Genomic DNA, 10,784 nt, shown 5'->3' with positions numbered 1-10,784 from the left:
GACGGCCCTTCAAATTAAATCAAATCGTACAGCTCAGGATCAGGCTTACGGCCGCCTACAGGAGAGGGGTATATGACTGGAGCCAGAGCCAGTGGGTATGGAGAGAGAGAATATCACCTCCAAATGAGTTTCTGAAATATCTATAGATAAATTGGATTTGAAAATCTTGACAGTGAGTGATCTGAGGCTGGATGAGGAGCAAGTCAAAGATGGTAGTCATTCTTTCACTGCTTCTCATAAGCACGCACACTCACGTTTTGCTTTCTGTCAGGGTGGGGGCTTTCTATTGACTTCTATTGTTTTTTATAATGAGCTAATGGAATTTTACATCACTTAACCCTAAATCTCACACACAGAAACGTTATTGCATTTGTTTAGAATGTTTGATGAGCCATTTTCCATTGTTTGGTCCCCACAATGTTCAGTAGAGGATTTCAGTCTATTTTTAAAGTTCTATTTTTGTTTGTCCTGTTTGTAATATAGTGACCTTTATCAGAAAGGTTTCGGGACCTACAGATAGAGAATGTTATTTTGAGAGCCAAATTAAATAATCAATAGATCCATCTTTCCATCATTGAACAGGTTCAGAGCATCATCGATGCAGATCGAAACTAACTATATATATATATATATATATATATATATATATTTTTTTTTTTTTAAAGCATATAGCAAAAGAATTGGATGCCTGTGCACATTAGACAAGACAAACCTTTCTCTAAACAGGGGATGTTTGTGACAAATGCTCCAGGTTCATTTCTCAAAAGACAGCAGGAGAAAAAAAAAATTAAGGAAATTTGCAGAAACATCATGATTATGGATTATGTTTTTCTTATAGGATCATCACAGTAATGATTCAAATGAGACTTCCTGAGACACACACAGGCATCACCCTAATGTGTTCCTTTCTGCCACATCTCTTTACAAAGATAGACCATTAAAGCTGATCACAGAGGCATGTCTAGCATCAGTTCAGTCTTTTTTATTTGCTCGAGGGAGGATGCCCTTCATTAAAATAACAACAGCTCATCTCATGCATATGGAAATGGAACTTTCACCATCTCCAGCACAGGGTCTGGCCTGTCCTAGTCTTATGAAGGACACATCGCAGGATTAGGAGGAGGTCATACGTTCATCCGCACGGCTCCATTGACGTATACACAGCCTATTCCATCCCCAAATCCTAACCCTGAGCAATGTGACTGAAAACGAAACTGCCTGGTCTCAAATTGGCAGTGAGAGTGAAACTTACCCTCGGTTTTGAGCAGAGGACCTAAGATGTTTTTATCATGCAAGTTGGTATGAACAATCAAAAGGGACAAAAAGTGAAACCCCTAATCCCTCAAAAGCCTTCGTGATCAAAACAGGCCTGTTGAAATCAATGTTCCCATGCACTTCAGACTGCCACACTGTCATTTAATTCCCTACTATATCCTTATGTCTCAGTTGGATGAAAATGTTTGGTTGACGGGGATGAAGGGGCCTTGTGGAAGTGTGTCTCGAAAGGGGTCAGCATGATAACAAGATTAGTGAGTTTTAATTTAGATTGAACAGGGTTTGGAAGTGATCGAGCACCCCATGTTGTTCCCTCTGTACAAAGGAAGGACGTGCCGACATCAAACGGATATGAGAGTGGCACGCTGTTCACCGCTGCACTTCATTAGTCTTAACAGCTGGGTAAATGCATCAGCTTTGACTCGTCTACCCCATTGACTCCAGAGAATTAAAAAGGGATTCATGTTGATCTGCATCATTTATATATTAGTGTCTAGCATCTTCCGATCAAAACAGCATTTTCTGAACATGAAAAAAAAAAAAAATTTTACTTACTTTTGATGTCTTCGGGATTTTGAGTCAACCATCATCTTGAAAGTGTCCTGCTGAAACAACTTCAGAGTTTTCTCCTTGCTTACGATGTGAACAACAGTGTTCTGAAAAAAAATAAATAAATAAATAAATAATAAAATTATTAATACAGTGTATTTTTTTTTAAATGGGACTTTTAGTTGATACTTTGAGGCCACTTATGCTACTATATTTTTTTTTCCAGAAAAACAGATGAAAAATATTACACACAGTACACAGTTAATATATCCAATAAAACTTTCTCAATCTTTTTTTTTACACAAAGGGCCCCGATTTGTCAAACACAATAATCAAAGACTCCCCGATATATACTACATTTTGGTATTTCTGCCATAATTATGAATGTTTTATTAATATTATTATTAACAGAAACTGGGAGTATTGATATAGTATATTTCATTATTGTTCACTGTGATTGTAAAAGTTTAAGAACTCAACATTCTTCGATTTTATCTTAAAAAATTTCAATAACTGTAATAAATTATTTTATATATATGAATAATTTATATTTTGATTATGTTTTTAACATTTTCATTTAGATTAAAGTTAATTTTTTAAAAAAAATTCACTTTTGATTTACTAGGTTATTAGTTAACCCCTTCTGTTACTTGAAAAAGTAGTATAACTTGATGTATTAAAACAACTAAAACTAAAATAAAAATATATATAAAAAAATTACAATTGTACATAAAAATTACTAAATACTAAAACTTTTAAATTAAAATAAAGACAGAAAATATAAAAATAAAAACTGAAAAATGTTAATAAAAACTATAACAGATCTCAATGTTACTAAAGTAACACATTTATTAAATACTTTTAGTCACCTTGAGGCCCAATTGGAAGTTTGCTGAGGCCCCCTAGTGGGCCCAGGGCCCCGGGTTAAATAACCAAGGCTCTAGAACAATATATCCCTCCCCCTAAAACATTATAACCACCTGCCTCTCACAAACAACAGTAAACGGCAAATCATAGTTCAGTGTGCCTTTGGTAGCACTAATGCTCATAATATATTTTCTTTTCCCAGGCCATCAATTTGCTGCAAAGGAAGTGGCTAGAATTAATTCATTTCAAAAGTGACTTCATGGCTTTCGTCCACAGTACTTGTGATTTTGACAAACTAAAAGCTATTAAATATTTAAAAAGCCATTTGTGGTATCTTGACTGATATTAGTATAATATGAATGAATCAATGTAGTTGCAAAAGCAAAAAAAATCCCTAAAAAACACTGTTAAAGTTCTTTTGGACTTCAGATTTCATTGACATGGCAGTGGCAGTGATGATAATGCAATGCTGAGCACACATCAGCAGAACATTATGTATGTGCCAGATTTGCAGCAACTACCTTCATTAGCAAAACCTGATTAAATGTTCCCTCCAGGCCGCAGTAATGATCCCTCACCTATTGTTATTCATATTCACTAAGGGTTTAGGGCTAAACAGCTCCTTCTATCTCCACTTTGGGCTCCATTAATAATGTCTATTCACAGCCATAAGTTCAGCCTTTGTAAATGACACCTGGACGTGCCTGGTCGTGAGTGTATTAATGTCCATTTGTTTGTGTGTTTGTGTGACAAGTGCACACATGTTATCTAGCATTTCTAGCAAAGGTCCAGATTGTCCACGCTAATGCTCAGATCTAACACATTGCACATAATTTCCATAATGTTGGAATGTAAAAACAATCAAATGAGCGGGCAGGATAAAGGAAGGAGATGACAGAAAGGAGGTGGTGAGGCTAAATTTCTCTTTCTCACTACAGCGATAATGGTTGCTGCTGATTACCACTGATAGCGTCACACCTCTTTCAGCTTCTGCATTAAACCTCTGAATAGTAAAAGCGATTTATCCAAAATGATTTTTTATGATGATGGAATGTTGTTACTGAAAATGCTTTTTGACTCTGGACAACCAAGCTAATTGGACCTAGAGGGATTTAGAAAGGTTCTGATGAGCTGAACTGAATGTGCTTGTTTTGTTAAAGTTAAACATGGAAATTTCAAATAATAGTAGGAACTAATATGCATAAAATGTAGTACTTGAAATTCAAAAGCATATGCGTAAGATTCAGCCGACCCAACTTTAACATTCACCTGAAGCATTCAAATTGGTTGATTTGGGAGTTTTGGAGTTTTCAAATTCATAATTGGTCAGTATAATTCAAAGCATGTCAACATTGGTGACAGTATCAGGGAAAAAGAATGTATAAAAATATTTCTTTATCATTTCTTTTCTTTCTTTTTTGACAGTTAAAGACTTTTACATTGATGCCAAATGTGATTTCTATTTCAACTAAATGCTGTTCTTTTGGACCTTTATTCATCAAAGAATCCATTTCCATATGCACCACAACGGTTTTCAACATTGATAATAATAAGAAACGTATAGACTGGAACAATGGCTACTGGTTAATTTAAATTGTTATAGGATTTCACAGTATTAGAGTTTTAATATTTTCAATATAGAAATGTATAGTGTGTGTATACATATACATATCCGGCTTCAAAGAATTACAATTCCTGTTTACTCTATCACAATTCTGCACAGAGTTCTCCAATCATTAATGTCATCACCGACCACCGTTCCATCCAATACATTCTCAAAATCATCTTTCCTGGTTCAATACCTCCCAAGAACCCCAGCATGCAGACAATCAAGTGTTTTCTGAATCACTCGTCACACCGCCTGATAAATTATTCAGCTGAATATAAGCAGACACTAAAAATTTAATGATTTGCCAAGTTAGATTCTGTAGAACAAACCGGAATATGAAGACAGGATCAATGTGGCCTGGATCTTAATATATTACTATAACAGCACAGCTGGGTTGTTTTAATAAAAGCATTTTGAAATATTGGCCCATATAGGCAGATTTACTGATTTGTGATACTGTGAGCAGATGAAAAAACTTGGTTTGGGAGTGATATATAGACGTTCTAAGGTGAAAGTTATGTTCCTATGAATACAAATGCATTAACAAGCTGTATATAAGGTAGCCTGAATCGCCATAAAACTGCATAAATAAACACTCAATCTTCCATTCATCATCTTGGACATGAAAGGTAAATTTAGTGATTCACACACCTTCTGAATCCACATATCAGCACAGCCACACAAGGCAGCGTCAACTCGAGTGTGAAAAAGCACTTTATACACACACACACAAACACTTTGTCACTTTTATACTTAGCTAAAGATATAAAGCACAGACAAGGCTTAAGCCTAGTCCTAGACTGAAATGCAAGTCTGAGCTGCTTCAACTGAAAGAAACTTGCACTGATTAAAAAATATATCAGTGCATTGGTTTTGTCTCAAGATGCACACTAATAATTTTTTTTCTAAGGCATGTTAACAAAAATGACTTAAAAGTCCTATTATTGTCCTATTAATAAATGTCCTATAATTGACTATGACCTAACCCTGGCTTAGTCTAAGCCATGTCTGTAAAACCAGGCCCTAATATGTTGTACAAATCCACAAAGTCCTTACATTTCCACTTTGGTTGTACTCCTAAGTTGCACAGTACAGTGAACATTTATATGACAAATGTAGCAAGAATGCAAAATTATAAAAGAAAGAAAAAACACACACACACACACACAGAGAGAGAACATGCTGACTTCAGACATCTCAGATCAGATTTAAATGTTTAATGGTTGTTAACCTGCTCAAAATCTCCTGCTTCATTGGTTGGGTTGTGTCAAACATCCACCCGATCCACTGACCTTCCCCAAGGAGGACATTCTGGAGGACAAAAAGTCAAAAAGCAAGATAGTTCTTGAGATCTAAAACCACAGGGAATTTCTGTTAACCTTTGACTTTTCATCTATTCTGTGTGGAATTTTAATACAGTGTTCAACAGTGAGTCTCAACTGATGGGTCACAGGTGTCATGGGTCATAAATGTAAAAATAAATAAATAAAAGGAAAATAAATCCAGTGGCAAATAATGGTCCTAAATGAAAAAGTATATTTTAGACACTAGTTGCAGGTCAATTTGGATAATTTTTGGGACACCTTCATTAAAATAAAAATAAGAAGAGGAATATTAAGATAAAAAATAAAAGTAACAGCCCAGACATTGTAAATATTAGCGCACTTGCAATTCATTCATCTACTGTACAAGAGAAAGGTATTGGATTACAGATTTATTTTTTATTTTTTTGTAAAGCAGAGCAGGGAAATATCATAATACTGATAAAGCGAAAGGTCTGAACTGAGGAATCTATGTCTGTGGTATTGGAAATCTATGCCTTTTCTTTACACCAATTTACCTGCAAATCTCTACTTCCCCCAAATGGTATTGAGACACGAGATAACACTTGCACAAAATTTGCCATATAATGATCAGTTCTGCATTTATTTCACACAGGTTTGATTGATATGCCCCTTTGTTTTCCCTGTCCAATCCCTTTCTTCCTTCTTCCATCAAAACCAGCAATATCACAGGAGCCTGATTGCTAACAAGACACTGTTTATTGCCAATGATGTCACTTCCCCTCACCTTACACGAGTACTTACACAGAGGTGCAAATCAAGCAATAACTGCACAGTGAAACAGTTTTGAAAACCTAACACGTAGCTCCAGAGTCAATTACAGAAAGGACAAGACATGTGCCCACCCTAAAGAGCCTGGCTTTCAGACCATATTCCACTTTACATTCCCTCCTCTGTCCAAAAACAACAACAAAGTCTCTCCCCCGCACAACAACACAATGACTGTGCAAAAGCAAATGCTGTTGACACCATGAAAAATGGACTTGCTCATCTTTATATACTAATAAGGGTGTTTGCACTTGCATTCTTTGTATTCAAGCTAGTTCGTGCTTTGTTTTGAAAGCTTATGCTATGTTAATATAATTGTGAATGCAGAACAGATTTGGTCAACACTCTTAGCAGCAAGAAACGGCTGACAAATAAGTGCTGAGAGCAAGAACACTATTCTAGACCTGCAAGTCAACACTCACTGTGAATCAATAAGAGAAAACAGAGCTCAATTTCCCCATTTATTACTCCAAGAGGCGATAAATTACTGAACAGCACTCCACGCCGCAGCTAATAAGTTCAAAACAGGGGAGTTAGCAACTTTCCAGGGCATTATAATATTCTATTTCCAATCCCAGCTATTGACATAATTGGGCAGCTGAACGCTGCGGTGACTAAAGCAATCCACACTCTGCTCAGTGCCGTGTCAGCCAAACAGCGTGTAAAGAGACTTAAAGTAATAAGGTCTCCTGTGCATTCAACCTGTGAGAGAGGTGCGGTGCCCTAGGATCCGTCGTTTTGAGCTTCACAATTACTGTGTGTGTTGAATGGCCAATTCACAATGAGGAGTTTTGGTCAATCTCTTAAGAAAATGAATGCAGTGGAGTCTCTGAATCATAGGCACCTTGCAAATGGGTACAGAGGTATCTAAAGCTGCTCAAATCCAATATTATACAGTAAGGTGTAGAAATTATTTTCTCCAGGAAATTGTTAGTAAATTTCATAAACAATTACAAAAAATTACAAGTAACACATTAAACATTTTACTTAATGGTTCAGTAAATTGGCTGTTTGCTACACATCAGCCCAGAGACAGACACTCAGCACCATGGGGCCTCCCAAAAAAAACACAGTAGAACAACAGAGAATTTCCTAATTATGAGCTGATTGCTCTGACAGCAATCCGTGCTCTGATTGCAGCTGGAATAGATTATACAAGCCTCTATTTATGGTTAAAGGGCTTGGGCTGTTTCAGGCTTGATTCCTTCATTCTCCAATACAGATAAGGTCTCTCTGACTGTGCTTGGCAAAGATCACTCTAGATGGCATCTTTGGTAATATCCACATTTTGTGTTGCTTTCTCTCGCTCTCTGTTTTTGAGTCATTTATGTAAACAGTCCTTTGTTTTGACAGCTCCACTAATGAAATCCTATAAGAAAAAGTGTTTGAATTATTAAATTAACATGGAATTATGAGACTTTATGAGCATTATGTTGAAGAATGCATCCAGAAAGCCCTGCATCATTGGTTCTCATCCTTTTTGTCTCTGAGGCCACTCACTGTCTCAACCCCCCCCCCCCCCCCCCCCCACAAGATACTTCTACTATAAATGGAAAACTGACATACTTTTTAATTTACAGATTTAATTTATCAATGGCGATATTTAAAACATAATTTTAAAATTGTACTTACAAAAATAAGTAAAATAATTATTACATTTTAAACTAAATAATTTACATGACTAAATTCTACTATAATGACAAAGATGAAATACCTTTTCAGACTTTTTAATTTACAGAAATTTAAAATTTATAAAGAAATACTTTAATTATTAATATTATTATTATTAAATGATTTTTACCCAATAAAATATTTTAGAGCTTGACAGAATGTACATAAAATGTACATTTAATTTGTATATATTACAAATTCTAATCATTATAAAAAAATAAAATAACTTCAAAAATTCTGCTCCCAGCTTAAGTGTGAACTGTGCAAAGACCTTCAAATGGTGTTCTACAACATAAATGACATTCAGTCATACCTCAAATGTGAATTTCAACAATTTTGGGTTGTGTTTTTATAGCCCAACAATCACAAGAATGTGAGATGAATCAGGCAGCCATTGTAGTCCTTATGTTGGAACTTAGATTACCTATTTCATAAATTGCTTTAAAAAAATTATTAGAAATCATTAGACATTCCAGAGGGAACCCACAAAGAATTGGCCTTCCAGGCCCTATAGACTGACGTCATTTACAGGAAAGCAGTTTTAATTTTTTTTTTCTTCATTAGTCACAGAAATTACTTCAGCTTTAAATCAAATTATCTTAATAAAAGTGACTTAAATGGTCCCATAGTGCACTCTGGTGGCTTTGTTGTCATTCCTGAATGTATTACTATTAGCTTGGTCTGATGTATAAAAAGCAAAGCACAATTAGTTTTCTCTCTCACAGTTCACTACATTAACATTAGTCTGTTTAGATCTGTTACTGTTCTCTTGGTCTGTCTTTGCCATGCAAGTAAGTGAAGTGTCCATTATTCCTCCTTCAGTGGCTTCAACTCATGAGCACCTCACTGGCCTGACAATTAACATGAATTATCTTCACTTCCAGACAATCAATTAAGAGAATTATTGAACTCCTCTGAGACCTTATCGGCTCTGCCCAGCAGGACAGCACAGTGAAGATAGATCGCAGATTATGAAACCTCTAAAGACTGACTCATCACATGAGAATTTGCTTTGCCTACTACCACATGGGCCTGCAGTCCCTCTGGCACAATGGTTAGGAATAGGCTGGCTGAAACATCCTTAAACTAAAGCTTTATGCAATAAACTAAAGGGACTGCCAATAACAAAAGCCAACCTAATGGTGTGAAATTATATCTATTACACAATTTCCCCAGTGACTACACAGCATTTCTAATACAGTAGCTTATATTAACTGGATTAGATGCAAACATTAACAATATTTAATAATTTGTGAAAAGTCACCAAAGCGGCTAGCTGTGTCTTAGAATAATCTGACATTCATTCAATCACAAACAAACACACACTGTTGTCATCACAGTCGTGTGTGCCATCATGCTTCATCCAACATCCTAAAATTGATCATTTTCTGCCATCTAGTGTTACATATAAATCAATCTGAGTGGGTGAATCATTTGTGATACCATATTGCCCTCTTATGGATGTTCTTAAACTCAACAACGGACATAGATATTTACTCTTTTATCGTCTTGTCTAGTCTCATCATCAGTTACTAACAGACTTAAACGGATAAACAATTTCCTCTGGATTTATTATATCACGGTTTTGGATATACTGTATTACCGGCAAAACATATGCCTTTCTTATTCTTTTTTTTTTTTTTTTTACAAAATGAAAACTGAAAGTACTCACCAAATTTAAGATATTTATAGATAAAACGAAGTATGGATAGCCAATCGCGTGTTTTCCGTCCCTTCATACGCGTCCCACAACGATCAAGATTGATTAAGGCCTCTGTTAAGGCTTAATGAGAAACAGATGTCTGCAATTTTGGTGGGGACTTTTATTTTGCATGAAATATGAACGCCTCGTCCAAAACCACGCATAGACTGTATTAAAAAGTACAAAACCAGGAAGAACTGCATTAGAATGGATAAAAAGCTATATAGGTTAAAAGTGTACAGATGACTTGCTTTCCTGCCATCCAACATCTAGCGTCTCTGAGTTATTCTGACAACGTAGCAGTAAACATTTTATCATAACAAGGTAAAACAGATTTAAATCACCAAAATAGAATAAATGCAATGCAATATAATCAATAACACGTATAACAAAAATGCAATAAATAATAAACATACACTGAACCATATTTAATTAACAAAATATATCATTTATTTTGTACTAGTTTAATTTACAGTTGCAAATCAATGAATATATAAGGACAGATAAAGACACATCTGAAAAAGAAACAGTTACAAATAATGACATAGGTATATATTTTGCACAATATTATATGAATCAGAAATGTAAAAAAAAATAACAACAAAATATATTTTTAAATAAATGAATTCACAAAATGAATATGAACAATAAAACGTTTTTTAAAGTATCAAATTAATATAAATGCAATGTGCTAATAAATAAACGTCTAGTAACACGTAACACGTAACACGTAACATGTAACACGTAATCACACTATATTTAATAAGCAACTATGTAACTTATTTCACATTAGTTTAATTTACAGTAAATGTGAATTATCCACTGTCATGCAAACCAAGAAATACATATGGACAGGTAACACATCTGAAAGCATATTGTACTTTCATAAGCAACTTGCTACGCATTAGTTTAATCTGATATCAATGCCGTTACACTTTAATTATCATTAAATTAAACATGTCAGGCCCATAGAAATGTTTATTTCCCCCTCATTCTTGCA

The 10,784-nt window shown here is 35.0% G+C and overlaps 1 long non-coding RNA gene across 1 annotated transcript; it reads right to left on the bottom strand.

Annotated features, from left to right (window-relative positions):
- Positions 1-843: 843 nt before the first annotated feature.
- Positions 844-9,842, bottom strand: LOC132098368 (uncharacterized). Its single transcript, XR_009422889.1, has 3 exons — positions 9,755-9,842; positions 1,831-1,931; positions 844-1,745 (listed from the first exon to the last, which is right to left on the bottom strand). It is a non-coding gene; the product is annotated as an uncharacterized LOC132098368 (long non-coding RNA).
- Between the last annotated feature and the right edge of the window lie 942 nt (positions 9,843-10,784).

Source organism: Carassius carassius, chromosome 22 (assembly GCF_963082965.1).
Source record: "Carassius carassius chromosome 22, fCarCar2.1, whole genome shotgun sequence".
NCBI lineage: Eukaryota > Metazoa > Chordata > Actinopteri > Cypriniformes > Cyprinidae > Carassius > Carassius carassius.
This window is presented reverse-complemented; position numbering and strand designations above follow the sequence as displayed.